The sequence below is a fragment of the Gorilla gorilla genome, chromosome 12, assembly GCF_029281585.2.
Source record: "Gorilla gorilla gorilla isolate KB3781 chromosome 12, NHGRI_mGorGor1-v2.1_pri, whole genome shotgun sequence".
NCBI classification, from domain to species: domain Eukaryota; kingdom Metazoa; phylum Chordata; class Mammalia; order Primates; family Hominidae; genus Gorilla; species Gorilla gorilla.
This window is the reverse complement of record NC_073236.2, coordinates 44,387,699-44,411,496: the sequence shown is the minus strand read 5'-3', so window position 1 is coordinate 44,411,496 and position 23,798 is coordinate 44,387,699. Positions and strand designations below refer to the sequence as shown.

Here is a 23,798-nt window from a genome sequence, read left to right as displayed (position 1 = left end):
TAACTGTAGTACAAATTTTTTAAATATAATCTCCTTAATTTTCCTCATCACCTGTCTTATAACTTATGGATTGTTTTGAAATGTAATTTTTGTAAGTCTTTTCATATATATTTGACAGTCTTTTATGTATTTCTAATTATTTATTTTCATTGCACTGTAGTCAGAGTATGGGTATATGACATCAATTCTTTGGGATTTGTTGCAAAATTTTAATGAATATATGGTACTTTTTTTAAAGTTTCATATACACTTGAAAAAAGTGTATTTTTTGTCACATGCAAAATTCTATGTAAAACTATTAGATCAAACTTTTCAAATGTGTTTTTCTAAATGTCTATTCTTTTAGATGTTTGAGTCTTCATTTTCTGAAGGAAGTATGTTAAACTTCCTACTGTCATTGTGGCTTTGTCAATTTCATGTCTTATTCTGTCAGTACTTGGTTCAGAAATTTGGAAATAGTGTTATTATACATAGGATTATTACTGATAAAACTTCTTGGGATTTTTTAAATTTCTTTTTAAATATTTTCTTTTTCTGTTTTAATCTAATATTATTTTTGGTTATTAATGTTTATCACTTTATTTTCATATTTACCTGGCATGTATGTTTTAGTCCTTTGTCTTTCAGCATTTTTGCATCCTTAGGTTTTACATTTGTTTCTTGAAAATATAGACTAGATAAAATCTGAGTATATCTGTCATTTACTTTCTGTTTTATCCATTCATATATTTCATGATTTTTTAATATACTTGAACTTATTTCTGACACCTTGTTGTTTCTTATATATATTCTATCCACTTCTATGTTATTTTTTGCTAGCTTCCACTAGGTTGATTAAACTGCATATATTTTCTGTCTTTTCCACTATTTGTTTATAAATTATCTACTATATTTTTATTATTTGTGTATCTATCCTTGTTTTTTACATACATACTTACATTTCTGTTGTACAAACAAGTATAACATTAATCAGTATCTCTATTCTCTTCTAAGACAAAAAAATTAGTAATAACGTCCATCCAAACTTTCTACAGTCTCAAACGTCAATTCACATGATTAATATTGTGTTATGTATTTCTTTACAGCCTATAAAATCATATACAAACAAAATATTTTTCACTTTTGCCCTCATTACTATAATCTTATTTTATCGTTGACATGCATTTAAATATACCACCACGTTCTACAGTGTTTCTGTGCTCACAATTACTTCTTGCACCCCACTCCTTCTTTATGAAATCACATATATTGCTTAAGTACATTATTTTGCATATTTCATCTATCTTGTTGTAATAATGTTATTTTTATATATTTATTTACTAATTCGTAGGGACAGGGTCTCACTCTGTCACCCAGGCAGTGTGCAGTACTGCAATCATCGCTCACTGCAGCCTTGAACTCCTGGGCCCAAGAGATCCTTTCACCTCAGCCTCCTGAGTAGCTGGGACTACAGGGACATGTCACCGTACCCACCTTTTTGTTTTTTTTCTTTTTTTGTGTGTGGAAGAGACAGGATCTCACTATGTTGCCCAGGCTGTTCTTGAATACATGGCCTCAAGCAGTCCTCCCATCTCAGCCTTCCAAAGCTCTGGGATTACAGGCATGAGCCACTGTACCGCTCATTTAAATAATAACAAGTATTTGTACACTAAAAATGTTTTCGTTTTGTCCACAGTCTTACATATTCATTTATTGGCAAGAATTTTAAATGAAAATATTTCCTTAGAGTTTTAAAACTTGATTCCATTGTCTTATCTCTTCATTTATTTATCATGGAAGCCTATCAGATAGTTGCTTCTTTATCAGAACTCTGAATTTTCTCTGTTGTGTTTTAGGATTTTCTTTTGAGGTTTTACAGTTTAATGACAAAATTTCTCCATATATTTACACAACTTATTTTTATTATTCAACCAATGCAATCTGAGAGTTTCATCATTTCTGGAAAATTGTCATACTATTACAGTTTTAAACATTAACTCCACTATTCCCTCCATAAACTTCTGGAAATCCAGTTAAAGGTAATTGGACCTTCTCATTTTCTATTCCTTATCTCTCATTTTTTCTTTTCTATATTTCATCTCATTATGTCTCAGTGCTGATTCCTGGAAGGTTTGATCAATCTATCTTCCATTTCACTGATTCTCCCTTCAGTTTTGCCTAGTCTATTATTTAATAAATCCCCCAAAAATGTGAAAGTACTACATTTTAGGCTATTTTTTATATTTGCTTGCTCCATTTTATAACCTCGTGTTCTTTCATTGTGTTCACTATTTCCTCTTTTATCTTTTTGGGCTGCTTTTAAACATACTTACTTAGTTGAATTCATTTCTTCTCTTAGCTCTTGCTTCTTAGTTATGCATTCACCAGATGGGAGGAGGATGTAGGCTGATTTTCTTGGAACTATCTCAAATATTGTGTCATCCTTCTCTATGACCTTGTTTCCCATCATAGGTTCTCCTTGAGTTTCTTTCCCTGGGTCATCAAGACCTCTCTGGATACTGGTCTATTGATTGCCTTTGCTCAAACCCTACTGTGGACCCTTGCCACTCAGTTGCAGGGAGAATGTAAAGCCTGGTCAAGCAACCTGATGTTCACAGGTCTGAGGTCATAGATGTTTCCGGTTACAGCTCTGAATAGGAGTGGTCAGTTTGCTCTTTGCTACGATTGAGGCTGGAGGACAGATAGCACTGTCCCTCGTCAAGAAGAAGCAGCAATTTCCCAGCTTGTGGGTTCACGTAGGAGCTCAGTTTCTACTCCTTGCTCAGTGTGACTCCTACAAACTTGTTTCCCAATCCCATACAGGTGTCAAAAGCTGGCCATTGCCCTGGGGCCAGCTCAGTTTATCCTCTGCTTCCATCTAGAGTCTCCTACATGATGCTTGCACCTTTGAAAGCATTTTAAAATATTTGATTCAGAATATAAGAAGGTGACTGGAATATAAGAAGGTAATTTGTTACATTCAATCCACCAATTTGACTGGAAGTCAAGAGCTACTTTAAAACGAATATTCCATTTTGTTTTACATCTTGAAACATCTCTGCATGTCTGAACTTAGTTGATACTGGAATGCAGACATATCCGTGAGTAGAATTAAGCAACCCTTTGTGCTCAGATGTCTGTCTGTTCCCGTCTACTTGTATGCGGTCAAGGAGCCTCATGGGGAAAGAGTTCAGAAGTGTTCGATAGCACCATTTAGGTCCTTAGATAGAAAGCTGAAGCACAGCAATAGGTATGTTAAAAACTAAACTGTGGTGTGGATTTTAGGGACCCAGACTGGACTAGCAACTTGGTGGCAAATATAGCACTGAGAAGCAAAATAATGTGTAAATTAAAAGAAATATAAATCCCTTGGGCCAAGCAACTGTACAGCAAAGCCCCTCTGTGAGGGTAGACATCAGAGTAGTAGATTCTAGTTCCCCATAAGCAAAGGCAAGGTAAGTAATAGCAGAGAGTATGCAGGCAGTAGAGAGAATGGAGCATCTAAATTGGCAAGTTGCATGTCACAGGCAACAGCACCTACAAAATAGCTGTGTGACTGGCATCTGGCATGCATTAGGCCCTCACTTGTTTGCTGCTGGCCAACTGAAAAGAGATGAAGGGCATTAGGCTGAGTGGGGCACCAGGGATGCAACTTGTGACAGAGACAGAGAGAAACAGTGAAAATGACCCCTGGGAGGTTGAGAGCAGGTGAAGCGGAACCAAGTGACAGTGGAGACAGCCACATGCTGACTTGAGAGCCCGTGGAGACACCCTGACTGCATGAATCCCACTACTGTGTGAAAGAGAACTTCTTAACAAGGCAAATTGAATTCCAGATGTCCCAGTGCCTCAAGGGTGCCAGAGATGAGGGGAGGCCCGTGTCACTTGTGTGATGGAGGATTTTGGTAAAATAAAGATTTGCCAGATTTTTAGAGGAAATAGTGACCAACAAAAGCTGAAACAATAACAACTCTATGCAAAGGTTTCAGAAAATTAAATACTTACACATTATTCTACTTCATTGTCGCAGTAACTATGTGAGAAAGTCACTGTTAGCTTTTGTTTTTACAAATGAGGGAATAAAAGTTGAAGTTAAGTGACTAAACTAAGATATCAGATTTAGAAGGGGTCAGAATCTGAATTCATAGCTACCTTATTCCAGAGACAATGTTCCTTTAACTATAGTTTCCTGCACCATTTCCCCCATACTGTATCTATTAATATATGATACTCGCACACACATTTTCCTGTTTATGGTTTATGGTGATTGGCTTTAGCTTCTCATGTATCAGTAAGTTAGAAGTATGTACCAGCATACCTTGTTGGTATAAAGCACTTGGCTTTATTGTGCTTTGCAGACACTGCATTCTTTCCAAATTAAAACTTCGTGGCAATCCTTCATCAAGCAGGTCTACAGGCACCATTTTTCCCACACCATGTGTTCGCTTTGTGGCTCTGTGTCACATTTTGCTAATTCTTGCAATATTTCAAGTTTTATTATTATTATATCTGTTGTGATGATCTGTAATCAGTGATCTTTAATATTACTATTGTAACTGTTTGGGGGGGGCACTGTGAACCACAGCCATATAAGATGACAAACTTAATTGATAAATGTGTGTGATCTGATTGCTCTGCCAACTTGCTATTCCCCCATCTCTCTCTCAGCACAGACTTCTCTATTCCCTGAAACACACAGTATTGAAATTAGATCAATTAATAACCCTACAATGGCATCTAAGTGTTCAGGAAGGAAAAGTCGCACACCTCTCACCTTAAATCAAAAAATTAGAAACAATTAAGCTTAGTGAGGAAGGCATGCCAAATGTCCAGATAGGCAAAAAGCAAGGCCTCTGTGCCAAACAGCCGAGTTGTGACCCTAAAGGAAAAGTTATGGAAGAAAATTAAAAGTGCTATTTCAGTGAACACACGATTGATAAGAAATCAAAACAGCCTTGTTGCTGATAGGGAAAAAGTTTTAGTGCGCCAGATAGAAGATCAAACCATCTACGACATTCCCTTAAGCCAAAGCCTAGCCCATGTAAAGCCGTAACCCTCTTCAATTCTATGAAGGCTGGCAAAGGTGAGGAAGCTGCAGAAGATAAGTTGGAAGATAGCAGAGGTTAGTTCATAAGGTTTAAGCAAAGAAGCCATCTCCATAACATAAAAGTGCAAGGTGAAGCAGCAAGGGCTGATGTAGAAGCTGCAGCAAGTTATCCAGAAAATCCGGCTAAGATCATTGATGAAGATGGCTACACTCAACAACAGATTTTCAATGTAAACAAAGTAGCCTTCTTTTGGAAGAAGATACCATGTAAGACTTTCATAGCTGGAGAGGGGAAGTCAATGTCTGGCTTCAAAGCTTCAAAGGACATTATGGCTCTCTTTTTAGGGGCTAGTGCTGCTGGTGACTTCAGTTGAAGGCAATGATCATTTGCCATTCCTAAGGTCCTTTAGAATTATGCTAAATCTACTCTGCCTGTGCTATATAAATGGAACCACAAGCCTGGATAACAACACATCTGTGTGCGACATGATTTACTGAATATTTTAAGCCCACTGTTGAGACCCATTGCTCAGATGAAAAAGATTCTTTCAATATATTACCACTCATTGACAATGTACCTGGTCACCCAAGAGCTCTAATAAATGTACACAGGAGATTAATGTTGTTTTCATGCCTGCTAATACAACATCCATTCTGCAGCCCACGGATCAAGAAGTAATTTTGACTTTTAAGTCTTCTTATTTAAGAAATAAATATCATAGGTTATAGCTGACATAGATTATGATTCCTCTGATGGAACTGGGCAAAGTAAATAGAAAACCTTACGGAAAGGATTCTCCCAATCTAGATCTTGTTAAGAACATTAGTGATATATGGGAGGAGGTAAAAATATCAAGACTAACAGGAGTTTGGAAGAAGTTGATTGCAAACCTCATGGAGGACTTTAAGGGGTTTAAAACTTCAGTGGAGGAAGCCACTGCAGATAAGGTGGAAATAACAAGAGAAGTGGAATTAGAAATGGAGCCTGAAGATGGGACTGAATTGCTGCAATCTCATGAGAAAACTTTAACAGATGAGGAGTTACTTCTTATGGATGAGCAAATAAAGTGGTTTCTTGATGAAATCTACTCCTAGTAAAGATGCTGTGAACATTGTTTAAATGACAATAAAGAATTTAGAATATTACATAAACTTAGTTGATAAAGCAGTGGCAGGGTTTGAGAGGACTGACTCCAATTTTCAATAAATTCTACTGTGAAAAGAAGGCTATAAAACAGCAACACATGCTACAGAGAAATCTCTTGTGAAAGGAAGAGTCAATCAGTGTGGTAAACTTCATTACTGTCTTATTTTCAGAAGTTGTCACAGCCACCCCAACCTTCAGCAACCAACACCCTGATCAGTCAACAGCCATCCACCTGGACACAAGACTGCCCAACAGCAAAAAGATAATCATTAGCACTTTTAAAGTATTTTTAATTAGATTGTGTACATTGTTTTACACATACTGCTATTGCATACTTACTAGACTACAGTATAGTATAGTCTGTTAAACATAACTTTTATATGCAGTGGTAAACCAAAATATTTGTGACTCACACTACTGCAATATTCACTTATTGCAGTGCCCTGGAGCCAAGCCTGCAATATCAGCATGGTATGTCTGTAGTAACATTTTACAATCACTTTCATCCTACATTTTTATGATGTGAATAGAAATATGCAATGAAGTTAGCATTTTCTACGTAGCAAGTTTTAATTTAGGGATATGGCATGCTGTAGTCCTCATTATACTATAATTAGTTTCTTTGCCTTTTATTTCTCGTCCTTTATCGAAGACCTACCTCCCATGAGTTCTCTGAGGGTGAGGACTCTGTGTCTCATTCCCTTTTTGTCTCTAGCACCTTAAAGCTGCCTCCCACAGAGGGTGAACCGAAAATATGTTATGAATCAATGAATGATCAGGGCAATGATTTGTATAATGCAATAATTACTAAAGGGAATTTTTAGAGCATCTAATTTATATCCTAGCTATAAATTAAATGCTGGGAGTTATGGTATTTGTTTGCTTATGGCAAGATTTTTCAAATGCTTTCATAGTTTATGCATTATATATATGTGTGTCTGACGATGAAGGTAATGACTCTCTTATCACTTTATCTTTGAAAGACAGTTTTTGATCTGAGAGGAGCTTTCTGTGTAAGCTGGTCAACCTAGTCCTTTCACCAGTGATAAAATTTTGATGTAGAAAATTTCAGAGGGTTTAAATGATCTGCTTAGCCATACAGTGAGAGATAAGAAGAGAGTTAGGGTGAGAGTCTCACAGTTCCCAGCATAGAGATCTTTTTACTCTCACAGACTGTCTCTCAATCCTGAACCCCCCAGTATTATCTATTCCCAAAAGAAAACGCATCTGTCCCTTCCACAAAGTGAAATGTTTGTTAGACTCAATTAAATATCCCAGGCACCCACACAGCAGGAAAACCAAGTTCTGTCAGCAGGGATTTAACTTGCTTTTAAATTGCTAAAAGAAAGTCAGAACCGTTTGCACACGTGAACACACACACAGTCACACACAGCAGGCCAATATTTAGTTGCTGAAGTTTTGTGATTGTGGAAATGTTCTAGCAGCAGAAGCCTCACTTTTGAGCAACAAAAGATTTTTTTCCCTGCACATTCCTGGATATACTGACAAGAAGGCCAAGCATGATGTATTAGTCCAGTCTCATATTGCTATAAATACACTACCCGAGACTAGGAATTTATAAAGGAAACAGGTTTAATTGACTCATAGTTCTGCATGGCTGGGGAGGGAAGCCTCAGGAAACTTACAATCATGGCAGAATGGGAAGCAAGCACATCTTACGTGGCGGCAGGTGAGAGAGAGCATGTGAGAGTGCAGAAAAAACTACCATTTATCATTTATAAGACCATCAGATCTCGTGAGAATTCACTCACTATCCCAAGAACAGCCTGGGGGAAAACGCTCCCATAATCGAATCACTTCTCAACAGGTCTCTCCTGCAACACCTGGGGATTACAATTCAAGATGTGACTTGGGTGGGGAAACAAAGCTTAACCATATCACATGGGGACCATCAATCTATCTGCCAGTCCCCTGGACAGCTCAGATTCTGGTAACAGAGTCCTCCCAGCAGAACCAGCAGACAGACCTGCTCACCACTCTGCATATGTAGCTGGACATAGGCAGCCACCACAGGTTCCTTTCCAATCCCATACCTGCCCCTCTGGCCTGTGGCCTCACAGTCACTGCACAAGAAGAAAGGAGCTTGGTACACTAGCTACTCCAGTCTGCCTCAACCCAGCCTAGGGTGTAGGGTCAGAACTGGGTAAGACCAAGTCTATAACCAAACTGATCTTTACAGAGAATTGACCTCTGCAGAATACAGAAACAGGCATAAGTCAGTTGCTACCAGATGACAGCCAGAGAAAGAACCACTATCAGATGCTCATCACAAGTTAATCTACTTCTTGATCAATCTGTAACTTCTTCCTTTGTACAGTTTTATTATTTCACTTTTCATGAAATCTTTTAAATAAAATCTTAGCAAGTTCGCATTACACTTGAATAATAGCATCACATATTTCCATTAAATCTCATTTGATTGATATTCACAGTTGCAACTCACTAACTCATTTAGTGTGCGTTATTAGGAATGTAGAACTAATAATATTCGGTTTGCCCTTTGGGGTTAAAGTTTCATAACATTGAAACCAGAGATCAATCATTTTGCTTCCCTGGGGTCAAGATCTAGACTAAGAACAGTTTCTACAGTGGAAAGTATACTAATCAGGAAAATAGGCCAATTTTCTTTTCTGCCACCCAGGCAAAATCAAATAGAATAATGTTTCACTTAAGGACTGGAATAGGACTTCAATAGAAATAACTTTGCTTATCAGGTAGGTTCAGGTAAGTAATGCACATCCTCTGCATCAAGGCTAGTAAAATGGTGTGGAAGAGGCCAGCAGGTGGTGGGGAAGTTTCCTGGGTGGGCTCTGTAGGAAGAGAAGCCACGGAAACTGGATATATATATGGCTTTGAGTTGAACCTAAGTCTCTCCAGTGAGGAGAAAAGAACAAAGCCTCTACCTTTATGAAAGCCGCAACAAAGACAAAAATGTCAGAGAAGTGCTTTGTGGATTTCCAAACCAAGGTCAGGAGCAATGGAAACTGTGATCCAGATAGCTAAATAACTAATAGTAGTGATGTTTATCAACACCCTCTGACTCACTGACATTTACAAGAAATTAACATGCATAGAGGGAGCGTGCTCTGAGAAAAGCGTACTGAGGTGTATGCTAATGCAGCATCTAATCACATCATCTGTCCACCAACAAGTGCCCCATTAGCTCACACACAAACAGGTCGGAAGAAAGAGAAGCCACGAGAGCTGAGGCCATGCTGATGTGAGGATGCCATGGGAACAGAAGGGATGTTCATGAAATATGGCAGCACCTCGATAGACACAGAAATTGAGTTCTGTGAATAGAGCAGATGCACTATTAGCACTCACAAGGCAGAACACTCATAAGAATAGAGGGGAATAAGAAAGTAAGATGAGGAAAATATGTGTTTGCATATACAGATACATTCATTTGAGATCACATTTTTGCAAAAACAGATGTTAATTTTAAAATTGCACCTGCACTTGAATGCACACATCAGCGTGTATTCGTAAGTAGACATAAGTCCTTAGAGAAAAGAGAGAAGGATGCAAACCAGACAGCTAACATGGGTTCCCAGGGAATGGTGGAGGAGAGGGAAGAAATGCATGCACACACACACACATGCACACTGTTGCATAGTGCACACACATGCACATGTATGCACACATGTACATGCACACTCACATTCACACATTTATACCACTCCAAATAAAATTGCTTGTATGGTGTTAATTATAGATGTGCACGTATATGCATAAAGCAAAGCATGGAGAAATAACTAAAAATTGTTAATGACAGTTATCTCAGCGGTGGAATATCAGACGATTTCACTTTCTTCCAAATACATGTTGAACACTTTAAATATTTAATAGTGCACAAGTGAAATATGAATGACCACATATTATTTGTATAATTAGGAAAGAAACAAGTGTTTTCATTGTGAGAACGTCTTTCCTTGCATTGCCATGATTTCACAGCACTAAGGAGGCAGCTGCCAAATGTAATCTGCAGCTGGGTCACTCTTTTTTACCAACTACCCCCACAGTCTCATAACATGAATTACTTCTGTCCATCTCGCTCCCCAAAGAAATCACCAATCTTATCAGTATCAAAGTTCACCTACAGTCATGAAATTCTTTTTATTTTAAAGCAAAAGTTCAGAATCAACCTGAGTAAATATAATTGCACATAATGTTTTCCAGTCAGCACAATAATCAGGGTCAGTTTAAAAGGTTTCTCTTCCCCTCCCTTTCCCCCTCCCTTCCCACCCTCACTTCCACTCTCATCTTCCTTTTCATTTCCTTCCTGGCATTGTGAACCCTGGTAGTACTATTCTGACCAACAGAAATATCTTAGACTCCCAGATCTGGTTTTTAATGCAGTCTTCATCTTCATGGCATTTCTGACTTTTCCAGCAATTCTCTGTGTTCTCCTATCCAGCTCCTTTGCTGGGCTTATCTGTGCATCTGCCCCTTGGGGACTGTTGTGGGCCAAATTATGTCCCCTCAAAATTCTTATACTGAAGCCCTGACTCCTAGCACCTCAGTGGTGGACTGTATTTGGAGATAGGATTTTTGAAAGGTGATTTAGGTAAAATGAGGCAGTTAGAATAGGCCCTAATCTAATCTGGCTGATGTCCTTATAAGAGGAGGAAATTTGGGCACACAGAGACACCAGAGATGCAGTTACAGAGGAAAGACCACATGAGGACACAGCAAGAAGGTGGTGGCCATCTGCAAGCCAAGGAGAGACGCCACAGGAACCACTAAACCCGCTGACTCCTTAAGCTCAGACTTCCAGCCTCCAGAACTGTGAGGAGTTTCTGTTGTTTACACCTCGCAGTCGGTGGGATTTTATGATTGCAGGCTGAGCTAAGAATAGTGTCGTACCTCTTCTACATATATTTTATACATATGTTATATATATATATATACACAACTTAAGTGATCCTTGATTCTCTTCCCCGCTCCACCCCACAGAGGGTCACAGCGAATTTTATCAGCTCCACCTCCTAGGTGGATCCTAAACCATATCTCTTGTCAAAACTCCACAGCTATCACCTTAATCCAAGCCACCTTCCCCTACCTCGTACTCCACAGCAATGCCTGCCAGCCCATCTCGCTGTCCCCAGCCCTGACCCCTACAGCTAATCAGAAAGGGGCTTTCAATCATAAATCAGGCACCATGCTCCAGTGGTCTCTAATTTCACTTACGATAAACTCTGACCTCCTTCAGGTGTCCTGGGGGCCTACCTGCTCTGGTCCTACCGTCTTCCCCACCACCACACTCAGCCACAGCAGCCATTTCCCTTGTTCAGAACCCTAAGTTATTCATGCTTCAGGGCTTTGGACTGTCTGTGCCCTCTGCCTGGAGCCCTTGTCCCCACTCTGCCATGGATGGCTCCTTCCTCTTTATTGGATCTCAGGGAGGCCTCCCCGACCTCCAGTCTGAAGGGGCTCCCTGTTCTACCCATTACCTTCTACTCCACCGCCTTATTTTCTTTTCTTCAAGCACTGAATTCTGCATAAATTGTATTATTTTTTGGTCTGTATATTTGTTTATATTGTTGCCTTCTGCCACTAGAATGCAACCTCCGTGAGGGCTCCATCCTGTCGACTGTATGGGGCGTCCTAGCTCCAGCAGGTGGTGGCATTCCATACGTGTTGTTCAGCAGATACATTCGTGAGCCTGCAAAGCACCTGTAACCCTATTCCTAACCTAGGAGGTGTGCAGCGATTGTTCAGAGTTAACCGATGAATAAATCCATGTTTTGAATATATGAAAAAAAATGCCTTTAGTGCAGATAAGTAGGAGTATACTAACTGGATGTTTCCTTAAAGAGATAATTTATCTTTCATTTTCACTCTTGCTTAATCTAAATTTTAAATTACTGATCAGTTGCAATCAGTTTGGATTACACTCATGAGCATGATTACAACAAGGTTTGTTTTTTTTTACAAGACATTGTCAAAAATATTCCTAGGTCTCCTCCTTTAAGGAGCTTTAGGTCGTATAAGAAAAGCTTCTCAAAATTACAATGCTAGGAATTATATTTATAAAATGTTAGTTAATATTTTTATGCTAATCAAAAATATAAAATACAAAATGTAAACACAACATGATCACTAAGAAACCCTTACAACTGTAGTAGACACCAAGAGAATACAGGTGATGATATGCTTAGACGAAAATAAATGTAACTTCCAGGTCTCCTGCTGCAAGGGGCAATACAGCTTGCTTAAGGAGATATCGGTGAAGCTTCTGGGAAGGCGATGGTTTTCCCAGTGAGAAGATACCAGTTCATCTGGTTCATCATAAAGATTCATTGTGTGTTTGGAGGTGGTACCACCTTTGGATAAGGCTTTTGCATAAGGCTTTTTGAACTCTGAGTTCACAAGCCTTATGCAAAGAACAGAGCAGAAAAATAAAACTGTTTCCAGGCTGGGCGCTGGGCGCGGTGGCTCACGCCTTTTGGAAGGCCGAGGCGGGTGGATCACGAGGTCAGGAGATCAAGACTATCCTGGGTAACATGGTGAAACACCATCTCTACTGAAAACTCAAAATAATTAGCCGGGCCTAGTGGCGGGCGTCTGTAGTCCCAGCTACTCGGGAGGCTGAGGCAGGAGAATGGCATGAACCCAGGAGGTGGAGCTTGCAGTGAGCCGACATCAGGCCACTGCACTCCGTCGCCTGGGTGACAAAGCAAGACTCCGTCTCAAAGAAAAAACAAAAAACAAAAAAACTGTTTTCTTGGTGGCAACTGCATGTTGCTAATCCATCCTCGGGTCCCTGCCTGTAGATGTATGAGGGAAAAAACAGCTCCCCATTTGGTTAAACATCTGTAGTAATGATTCGTTTTTGTGCAACTGAAAACAACCCTAAATTGATATAAAACAATGTCCACAGAAATGATAATGTTCATTCATTTATTTAGCCCACAAATATTTGTTCAGTGTCTGCTTTGTGTCAGACACTATGCCAGAAGCTCTGTAAACACAGAACAAGACACATGGCTCCCACATCCTGGAACTCACATAAGAGTAGGGAGACCAGGCCATTTACCCATGAATTCAAAAAGGTCAACTCTTGGTACATTCATTTCTGTATTTTTTTCTTTCCAATAGTTTCCACTTGCTTCATTAGTCAGGGGCATTGCATTACAGCAGGAATGCAAAGGACAAGAAACAGTTAATATCCTGATTTTAAACTTCCAAATATGGATCTTGATCATAGGGTAAAGGGTGGGATGATCCAAATGAAAAAAAATGATTTAAAAAAATTAGAGGAGAGACTGTGAGCCATAAAAAATAATGTAAACAGAGTGGAGAGAGAGGCAAGAGCTTCCCTTTCCCAGGAAAACAAGAGAAGGGTTTTATAGGGTAGGTGGTGACAGAGAAGGTTGTGGGAGCAATGTGGGCAGATGTCAGGGGCTGAAACAAGCAGACAGATCCTGGGTGAAGGAGGGAGGCGGGAAGGAACCAGAGCTGAGAGATGACATGACCTCCAGTTCCAGGGAGGAAAAAGAAATCAAGCTGAGATATGGTGACCGCCCCCTATTTGGGGGAGCTCATCAATCAAAGGCAGACTCCTGCGTTCTTCTCATCCCTGCAGGAGGAAGGCTTGCTAACAACAGCTGCCTGCACTTCCCCTGTGGATCATCCAGCAGCACACGCATAAGCTTCCTGCAAGGGTTGTCCACTGAGTAAGCCCAGGGGCATCATTCACACACACTGTGTTGGGCATGATGTCTCCTGTAAGTGTGCAACACGGTGTCCCTGTTCATGAGGATAGCCCCTTCGTGATAGGCAAGGAAAAAAGGTACCCCTCGTTAAAACACACAAACAAAAAACAGTGTAGGGCCTGGATTAGCAAAGAGGCCCAGTGGCGTAGAAAAAGAAGGCCGTGAATATTGGAATGAGGGAGAGGCTGACTTAAAGTAGTGGGTAATTCCATGTCTTCTGGTAGATACTTTTAACAGCATCTCTGGGGTGACGGAGGTCATCAGCTCTGTGGCCTCTACTACTCCATTCTCCTTTCCATGGACATGCAACTTTTTTTTTCAACTACTCACTTCATCTACCCTCCTAAGGCCCCATATTCCACCATGCACTCCAGCAACCTAGCAGGGAATTAGAGAATCTGTTTTTAAACAAAAGTACTGGGATCCTGATGAGAGCAAGGCCAGTCCCAGCATTGGTACATCGCAGAAGGTGCAAACTGGTGCAGTGGTTTCAGAGATTCATACCCCACAGGAAAAAATTTCAGGACTTCATTAAGAGCACTTGATCATCAAACCTTAGGAGATTCTTCCCCCGACCCTTCTTAAGGGAGAGGCTTTTTTGGGGAAGGGAGCCAGCTCTGCTTTTTCCATAGGAAGAGTCACAGGCAGTGAGCCAGCCATGGTCTGCAGATCCTTCCAGGCTCTCCTTCCTTCTCCTCTGTGTTTTTCTCCATCACTGAACTTCTCAGAACCTTAGTGTCCATCTTGGCTTATGCCTGTTATCCTGACCTATGGCCTATTTTTGGTTTTGAAACACTTACCTCAACTGAGTCCTTGCTGTACCTTCAGGACCGTCCTTTAGAATTCTCACCCTGGTTCCATACATCAACACGGTTAAGCAGCCCACCTTGTACCCCAGGATATTATGAAGAAGGCCTTGTGTCCATCTGAACAAACCCTGTTTGGGGAGGGACATTGATATCACTTATGTAATAGGAATAATACAATTATCTCCCCCAACCCATTCCCCACACGCTAATTTTACATTGATTTAAGTTATCATTTGATTTGCAATTGTCTTTGCCCTAGGTCTGTTGGCTCCATGAAGAGTGCAACTTTTTGCCCACCTGCGTATCCCTAGTACCTGCTGTGTAGCGTAGCCTCAATTGAATAGTGGTCCTCAAATTCACTTCCGTCTTGTTTTACATGCCAATAAAACACTGATTATTTCTAACAGGCTCATCCAGAATGACAACCCATATTGTGTTCAAGTAATTAGGTAATTGTAGTATACAATGTTTAGTTTGTGTAATTTTCTTAGAAAGATCATTGAAGTCCTCTAAAATAGCCCACGCATAGCTTTCTTTTCTCTGGACATAATGATACAAAAAAGCAAAGGGTAAAAACTCTATCTTTTCATTGCAGGGCATTCTCAGTGCTAACCTGCGGCCCAGACATCCCATTATCACCTAACAATTTTAACCTATACAAGAGGGCTCTGGATCCCAGAACAAGGAAGCTCTTTCTAAGCCAGATTTTCTCAGCCACAGCCCTGTTTACATTTCGGACTGAGTAGTTATTTGTGGTAGGGGCTTTCCTGTGTTGTTGGATGTTTAGCAGCATCCCTGGACTCTCCCCACTGGATGTCAGTGGTAGCCCTTCTCCCAGGTGTGACAATCAAAAAATGTTTCCAGATGTTGTCAGATGTCCCGAGTGGGGCAAGGGACAAAGCTGAGAACCACTGCTGTGACCCAGGAACACTGATGGGATCCCATGGCTAGCACGTGCTGGGTGGTCAGTAAGGCCTTTACTTGGAAGGACTTCTAGAAGAGCAGTTGGCTTTCAGCTTTCATCATCATCATCATCATCATCATTCACCTTGGTTACTGTCCCCAGAGATCCTTCCATAACAAGGGATCTCATCTTCCCATTCGCCTGCTTGGGAAGATTGTGCTGCTTCTTGTCACACTCACCAGAAAGTACCTTCTGAACTCAAGGTTTCATTATTTCAAAGCATATACTTTGGGGAGAAGAAAGACGTTATTCTATCTAAGAGACATTTTTGCGTACAAGGAAAATTACCTAGGGCATTGTTTTCTCAAGAGAAGGTGAATCGTTGAAAGGAAGGGAAGGGATGAGACCAATGATTTAGAGAGAGTGGATGTTTTCTCCCGTTTAGCAGTGAAGAACGCAGAGTTATCTCTTCCAGAGATACTAGTTTAAAGAAACCTCAATTTAGTGGACTATATATATGTATAATACATGTAACATGATATATGTATTATGTAACATGTATTCTAATATATATGACAATAAAGTTTCATCATTTCAACAAGTTATAGAAGAATGTTTATCATAGGGCATTCTAGCGTCACTTCTATTTTTGCCTGTTGAATTAGACAAACAAAAATTACGCAAAAACTTTAAAAATCTAAAAGTTAAATAAGGATAGGAAATCAAATCAAAACCAAACTTCCATATGCATATTTATTTGTCTTAAGAATTTCTAAACCTCTAAGTGAGGACAGTTTTAAAACTGTTGATCACAAGATCAAGTCACTTGTTGAGGCCATTGTTTTATAGATGAGGGTTTTTATTTGTCGGGGAACAATTCATGGTTTGTTTTTTTTAAAGGGCAGTGACTTATTTTGAATGTGGAACAACTTATGAATTTGCTATGAAAATGCCTATGAGTAGGAGAAGATATATACATACATTACATTAAAATAAATAGTTATAAATCTTACTTTGTTTGGCCAGTAATTCAGGTTGGATGATGGTAGGGTTGTTTTGGTCAACCTTCAGTACAAAGGGAAGACTATGGGAAAAGCTACTATGTTTCAAGCACTGTGCTTGATTTTTTTTTTAAAGCTGTCACTTACTGAGTCTTCACAATTCCAAGAGACAGAAGGCACAATTTTTAAATTTTACAGATGAGAAAGTCAAGACCCTGAAACATTGACTCCCTAGCTACGGAGCTAGGATAAGCCAAACAGTTGAGCTCCAGAGTTGCTGGCCCAACTGTGATATTAAACGACCTTCTGCGGCTCTCTGAGACACTGGCTGGGTGTGTGTTTTATCAGTAAGTGAGGATTTGTGACATCAATGACAGGCAGAGTAAATAAGACTAGCACCATGTTATTCATTCTTCCTCCTGCCGCCACTTGTCCATTGTCAATATAACAGTATTTGGAGAAAACCAATCTCAGATAATTGAACATACAAACAATCTTTCCTCTAAATTGATAGTTTCTACAGCCAGTAGCTGTGAAAGAGATCAATCTATACTTTCACTGTCATCCAGGAGAAAACACACACTCTCTAAATCCTTGGTCTTGTGTACTTACTTCCCTTTCTTTCAAGAGTTCACCTTCACTTGAGAAAACCATGCATTGGGCAATTTGCCTTTTTGCAAACAGTTATCTGTCTGTGAGATTAACCTCTCTTTTCTCCCAAAAGTGTATGATTATAATGACCCAAAATGACCTTTGCTTTTTAGAGTAGACTTTTCTTTTTTTCTCTGAAAACAGATATACTTTAAAAAGATTAATGCTGGCTTCCGCACTCTCTTCTGTGGAGAATAAAGAAATCTGTCCATTCTCTAAATATTTTCAGGGTAGATTCTAAATTCCCTTTAAAGGAGAAATTCAAATTCCCTTATTGCCGTAGGAGAGAGTTTATTTTATGTAGCTATTGGGATATTTACCTCTAACAACAAAAATAATCCAATTTCTCTGAACTTAGGGATTAAGATTTCCTGTCACATTTCCAACAATGAACAAATCCTAGGAAATATGATTCCAAAATAAGCTACAATTTAAAACGTAATAATTATTTTAAGTAGTATCTCACCCATCATTTCTCTCTTCTAAAAGGAAAACTGGTTTTAAAAAGATGCAACATTGCCACCTAGTGCTCTGCATACAAAGTATGAAATTATTAGAAAGATGCCAGTAGAAGAAATTTCACCTTTAATCCTACGCTAACCAGAGTACAGTGAATACATCAGTGCATAAATAGGAAAAATTTCACCACATAGCAACTTTGTCCCATAGTGCATATAGCATAAAGGTGTAGGTAGGATGTAATAAACTGATAAATTTAAGTCGTTCCATACTATGTATGGAATGTTTACAGATATGTCTGCAAATTTTAAAATGTACTTATTCTTTCCCAACTTGAATTTCTACTTATATTCCTTCTACAAATAGTTCATCCTGCCTATGACCACCAGGTAGAATACGAAATTATGCAGTTGGGAATTACAAAAATCTTTAAAAAGCATCTCATCCAGTTTATGCTTTTTATACAGGAGGCTGCTGAGCCCCAGAGAGATGAAGTAGCAGCCAATCCACACCTCCAGGGAATGGCAGAATTGGGACCTGAAGCCGTCGCAAGAGTGCCCGTTTAAAGAACTTTCATGTGCTCCCCTACATGCCATTTTTATCATGGCTGACCAATGTCTTGTGGAGTCAACTGTAAATTCCATCACCTAGATTCCAACGCCCATACCATCAACCTTCATACTTCGTGGATTCAAAAAAATGCAGAAGACGAACAGGGGCACACGTGGCAGAAGCCGTGGGTTCAAGACATTAGGAAGTGACAGGGACTCTATGTAACTGACGTGACCTACCGAAAGCATTTGTCACAGTGTTTGCCATTTACTTTTAACTACTTCAAAACAGTTAGTGTAATATTAGGTGTGTTCACTCAAGCTAACAAGTTGCTGAAGATAAAAATGTGCAGATCCAGGACAACCCACCAGTTTCCTGATTGGCAGCACAGTGGCTGCTACAAGAACTCCTGTTATTCACATCACAGCCAACACTTGAAACTTTTTTTGTTTGTTTTTCGTTTTGAGACGGAGTCTCACTCTGCTGCCCAGGCTGGAGTGCAGTGACGCAATCTCAGCTCACTGCAACCTCCACCACCCAGGTTCAAGCAATTCTCCTGCCTCAGCCTCCCAAATAGCTGGGACTACAGGCGCATGCCATCATGCCCAGCTAATTTTTGTATTTTTAGTACAGACAGGGTTTGCTTTCACCATGTTGGCCAGGCTGGTCTCAAACTCCTGACCTCGTGACCCACCCACCTCAGCCTCCCAAAGTGCTAGGATTACAGGCATGAGCCACTATGCCCGGCCCACTTGAATCTTTTCTAATGATCCTACGGAGTATCAGGGAGAGGTTTTCATCAGAGAAGATAGTGACCTGTCATAGCATGATGGAAGTTAGAAATAGGCTGTCATTGGGAAAGATAAATGTACTCAAGATATGTGGATTGACTGAAATAAACTAGGCACTGCCTGTCTTTGCATCCAGTATATCCAGAGAGACTTGTATCTGTCACATCCACTTTGTCCCTAAGGAACCCTTGTTCAGCCATCAGTTCCCTGATGCCAGCTATAAGGCTGGAGAATCCTGCTCTGTAATGTTGTTGTGCTAACCTAGACTTGTGGACAAATCCTTCCTGCAAGTGGTGGCCTGAGCTCCAGAAAGACGGAATCCACAGGCTTCATTGAGCCTATAAAGACAGGCCATATGGTTGTTCAGTTCATGCAGGTATGAGAGACTGATTTTTTCTGAGGTTTGCTCTGGTTAACACTTGGTAGTAAAGCGAGTATGAAGCTTTAAGGGAGAAACTAACTCTCTTTACCCAGCCCAAACTTCGTGACTACTATACAGTCCAGAAAGAAGGGCTTAAGAATTGTCAATGACCAGGTTAGCTTAGGTCCTTTCCAAGCAGAATTCAAAATTATATTGAAAACATTGTGCCACTGCAGCAGATCGCATCCATGAAGCAAACACTTTAGTGCTATTTAAGCATATGCAGGGCCAGCTACATAATTGGTAGGGCCCAGTGCAAAATAAAAATGTGAGTCCCCTTGTCCAAAAGTCATTAAGAATTTCAACATATAGCAGCAGCACATCAGTCAAGTGTCAGGCCCTTCTGAGAATGGGGCCCCATGCAACTCTAGGGGTGACATGCCCATGAAGCCAATCCTGACCACATGGAATACTTCTCCACCCCCACCCTAAACCTAACTCTAGGCCAACCTCACATTTTCCCATTTCTGTATTCAACAAACTCTTTTTGAAGACCACGCTCTTTGGTACCCTGGGGATGCACACCTGAAAGACACTGTCTCAGAGACTTCATTCTGCATTCTCTGTGAATCTCTATGGCCACACCCATGCCTCTTCCTGGGACCTCCCACAGCATTATCATCAGTGGGATAGATCTGAGCATTTTACTGTATTATTGCTGCTTATCTCCATTCAATGTCTAATTTCCCCAACTGGATCATAAACCCCTTGAAGCCAAAGAGTATGAAACATTATTTCTTTGCACTCTCTGTAGAGTCTACATTGAGCTACACATCTGAAGAATGTTTAGTAAATGATACCCCAATTGGACAGGTAGAAACTGATAATACATGTCTTCAGACCTAACGAAGTCAGTTTAATATTTTTCTCACTTGAGCAATGGCATCTGCCTTCTGTTTTGCCCACATGATTTCTGTTTTGCCACATGATTAAATTTGTTTCCCTAGACAAGCAATCAATAAAAATGTATTATGTACCTACTATATGCCAGATATTGCACGATGTATTGAGAATACTATGTTAAACAAAACAGAGTCACTGCTCTCACGGAGCTCCCAGTTTAACCTTAAGCTCAGAACTTTGGTCAACAACTCTGTGAAGGTATGAGTCTTTTCACAGGTTTAAATATCAATACAACTTTTTCCACTTCCAAATTAATTTGGTTCATAATAAATGCTGAGAGAAAATATGAGTTTATTGTCAGAATTCCTGCTTTGTCTTTCTTCAACTGCACTCTATAAATCCAATGTTATTCTTTTTAAGATTTACTATCTCTTTGATACCAACATCTCAAGTCACTTCTGAAATAATAAAGGTGATTAAATGTATACATACGTTAAGAACACTTATAAAAGTGTGTACTAGTTTGCTAGGGCCTCCATAACAAAGTACCACAGAGTGAATGACTTAAACAACAAAGATTTATTAGCTCAGTTCCGAAGGCAAGATGTCTGAGATCAAGGTGTCAGCCAGGTTGGTTCCTTCTGAGGGCTATGAGGAAGACACTGTTCCATTATCTCTTTACTAGCTCTTGGTGGTTTGCTGGCAGTCTCTGGCATTTCTGGGCTTGTAGATGCATCACTTCAATCCCTGCCGTCCTCCCTGTGTGTGGTCTGTGTTCAAATTTCCTGTTTCTATAAGGATGCTGGTGATATTGGATTAGGGCCCACCCAATCCAGTTTGTCCTCATCTTAACTGATTACATCTGCAATGACTCTATTTCCAAATAAACTTCCATCCTGAGATATAAGGGACTGGGACTTCAACATATGAATATTGGTGGGACACAACTCAACCCATAACATGTAGTGAGATTGACATGCTAAAGAACAGACTGCAAGAGGGAAGGGAGACACGTGATGATGGGTAGGAGAGTCCTTTGGAATGAGGACGTAGTCCCTGATATCAGAAATTACTCATCTGAGTGAGATATTATGATTCCATATGAGAACCCAAGACAAAGAAAAGGAAGATGAGGAAGGAGGAAGAAGGGGAGAAATTTAAAGAAGGGGGAAGACAGAAAAAGAAGAGGAAGGGGAGGAAGAATTTGGATTAAAATGATAATTGAGCAGAAAAGAGACATTTCTCTTCAGGAGCAGAAGACGTCGAAGTGAAGATCTGAAATGCACTCCAGCAAAATTCAGGTTAGGTAACAGATATGTGTATATTTACACACAGAGGCAACTCATAGTTGTGTAATAACTGATGAACAATTAGCTTCATAGAGCACCTTGGGCCATGTAAAGAAGTTCCTAAGCCGAGTCAAGGCCAATGAAATATGTGGTCAAGATCCACCGGGCATCCACAGCTCCACCCCATTCTTCTGGGACATATTTACATACTTTTTACTTGTATTGTTTTTATTCTGTCACCAAGAAAATAATATTGTAACTATAGCATTCTACTAAATACCACAGTTTTTCATGAAAACCCACACATACCTTTCCAGAGATGTTTGACCGTATCTTCTTAGGTGCAAGAAATAAAATGCACCCTCACCTTCTCTCCACCCCAACACCTTAATAGAATGCCTGACTCCTATTCAGTCAGTTCAGTCGGCTCACTCAAATATTACCTTCAAGAATCAGTGTGATGCACACCTTTTAACTTGGTTTTACTGGCTTTTAATGTCTTCAAGAGGGCTGGCTATCCCTGGCCTAGCTAGGGGAATTAGACAAAAAAACAAATCATTTTTTTTCCCAAAAAGCAGTGTTACATTATGTAGGAAAAGGCAGCATTATATGATATTTACACTTTATTTTGCATGGGCTTCCCCTAGAAATTCATCTTAAATGTAAACAAATAATATTCTGTTTGCCTAAAGCCACAGTCAAGGCCAGAATCAAACCAATCCCAGAACTCACTTCTTCCATGCCTCCTCTCTCACATATATTATCTCATCACCCACAATCTTTATAGGGGCTTCCCTCTCCGTATCATTCACCTGGAACTTACTTACCATCTTGTGTTGCTGTGTTTTCCTGTGTGAATGATTTATATCCGAACCAGCCTTTGAAGCCTTGAAGGCAACGTTAATGTCTTCAATGGGATCTATGGGATCAACCTTCCCAAAGCACCACTTCTATGTGCTCCTCCTGCTCAGAAATGCTAGCTGTCCGGGCTTGGACACGGGGCAGGTAGCAACCTCTCCATGCAGCATTAATATCATTACTAATGATGAAGACACCAGCACACATTTGTGCTTCCCAGGGCCAAGAACCTTACCACATAGTACATACGGCATTCTATCTCACAGTAACCCATGAGCCAGGTATTGTCATCAACACTCCACTTTACAGATTAAGGAACTAGGACCTGAGAGATGAAGTGACTGGCCTAAGGTCACACAGATGGCAAGAGTTGAAGGATATCATTTAAATTCTGACAAACTGATGCCAAACTTCACAACTTTTTAAATTTACAGACTTAACCAGTACCATAGATAAATAGGTAGGTAGGTAGGTAGGTAGGTAGGTAGATAGATAGATAGACAGACAGACAGACAGACAGACAGACAGATTATAGACAGAGAGAGCGAGAGAGAGACCTAAGCTTAAAGTTGTTTTAATTAACACAAGTATATGAACATACCTATAACAATAAAGGGTCCTCCACATATAGACTTGTATAAAACCAAATGCATCTTTTGTTTGACTATGAAGTCCAAATCTGTTGCAACTTCTGAACTCTCCACCATTTGGTCCTAACCAACCTTATTAATCTCATCTCCTCCTAATTCCCTGCACTTAGTTCAGCCTCAGTCCCCTAAATATTGTTGTTACTGAAATGCCAGGGGTCCAGTTCAGGTCCCCTTGCCTGCCACATGGAAAACCAATCACTGAGTCAATAAGTATTGCCAGGGAAGAAAGGCTTTACTTGGACGATGTCAGGAAATAGGAAAGAAGTCTCAAATCCATCTCCCTAACCAACTAAAATTGGGGGTTTATATAGCAGGGAAGGAATGTAACTATGTGCAGGAAAACAGAAATTAGGGAGAAGTAAGGAAGAGGAGTTGGCCTAAAGAAAGCAGGTGGTGTGTAGGAAGAGAAGCCACAGGAACTGGATTTATGCCTTTCAGTTGAAACTAAATCTCTCCAGTGAGAAGAAAAGAACAAAGCCTCTACCTTTCATCATGATAGGTGAACGGCCTGGCATGTCATTGTCCACTTGCTGTGGTCTGGTGAGTTTCAGCTCCTTGATACAATCTGAGAGAGCTGATGGTTCGTTTCCTTAGAAAGGAACTTGGATATGACAAATGTAAGTTTCAAGCTTTAAGACTGGGATGGTCAATTTCT

General features: G+C 40.1%; 1 long non-coding RNA gene across 8 annotated transcripts in view; it reads right to left on the bottom strand.

The window, feature by feature from the left end:
* The window catches only part of LOC109025754 (uncharacterized), a 201,597-nt gene that overhangs the window by 131,233 nt on the left and 46,566 nt on the right, over window positions 1–23,798 (bottom strand). For all 8 annotated transcript variants that reach the window (XR_010129884.1, XR_010129886.1, XR_008677285.2 and 5 more), the window contains one exon: window positions 14,716–14,852. This is a non-coding gene — a long non-coding RNA (uncharacterized lncRNA). The remainder of the gene's footprint in view (window positions 1–14,715; window positions 14,853–23,798) is intronic.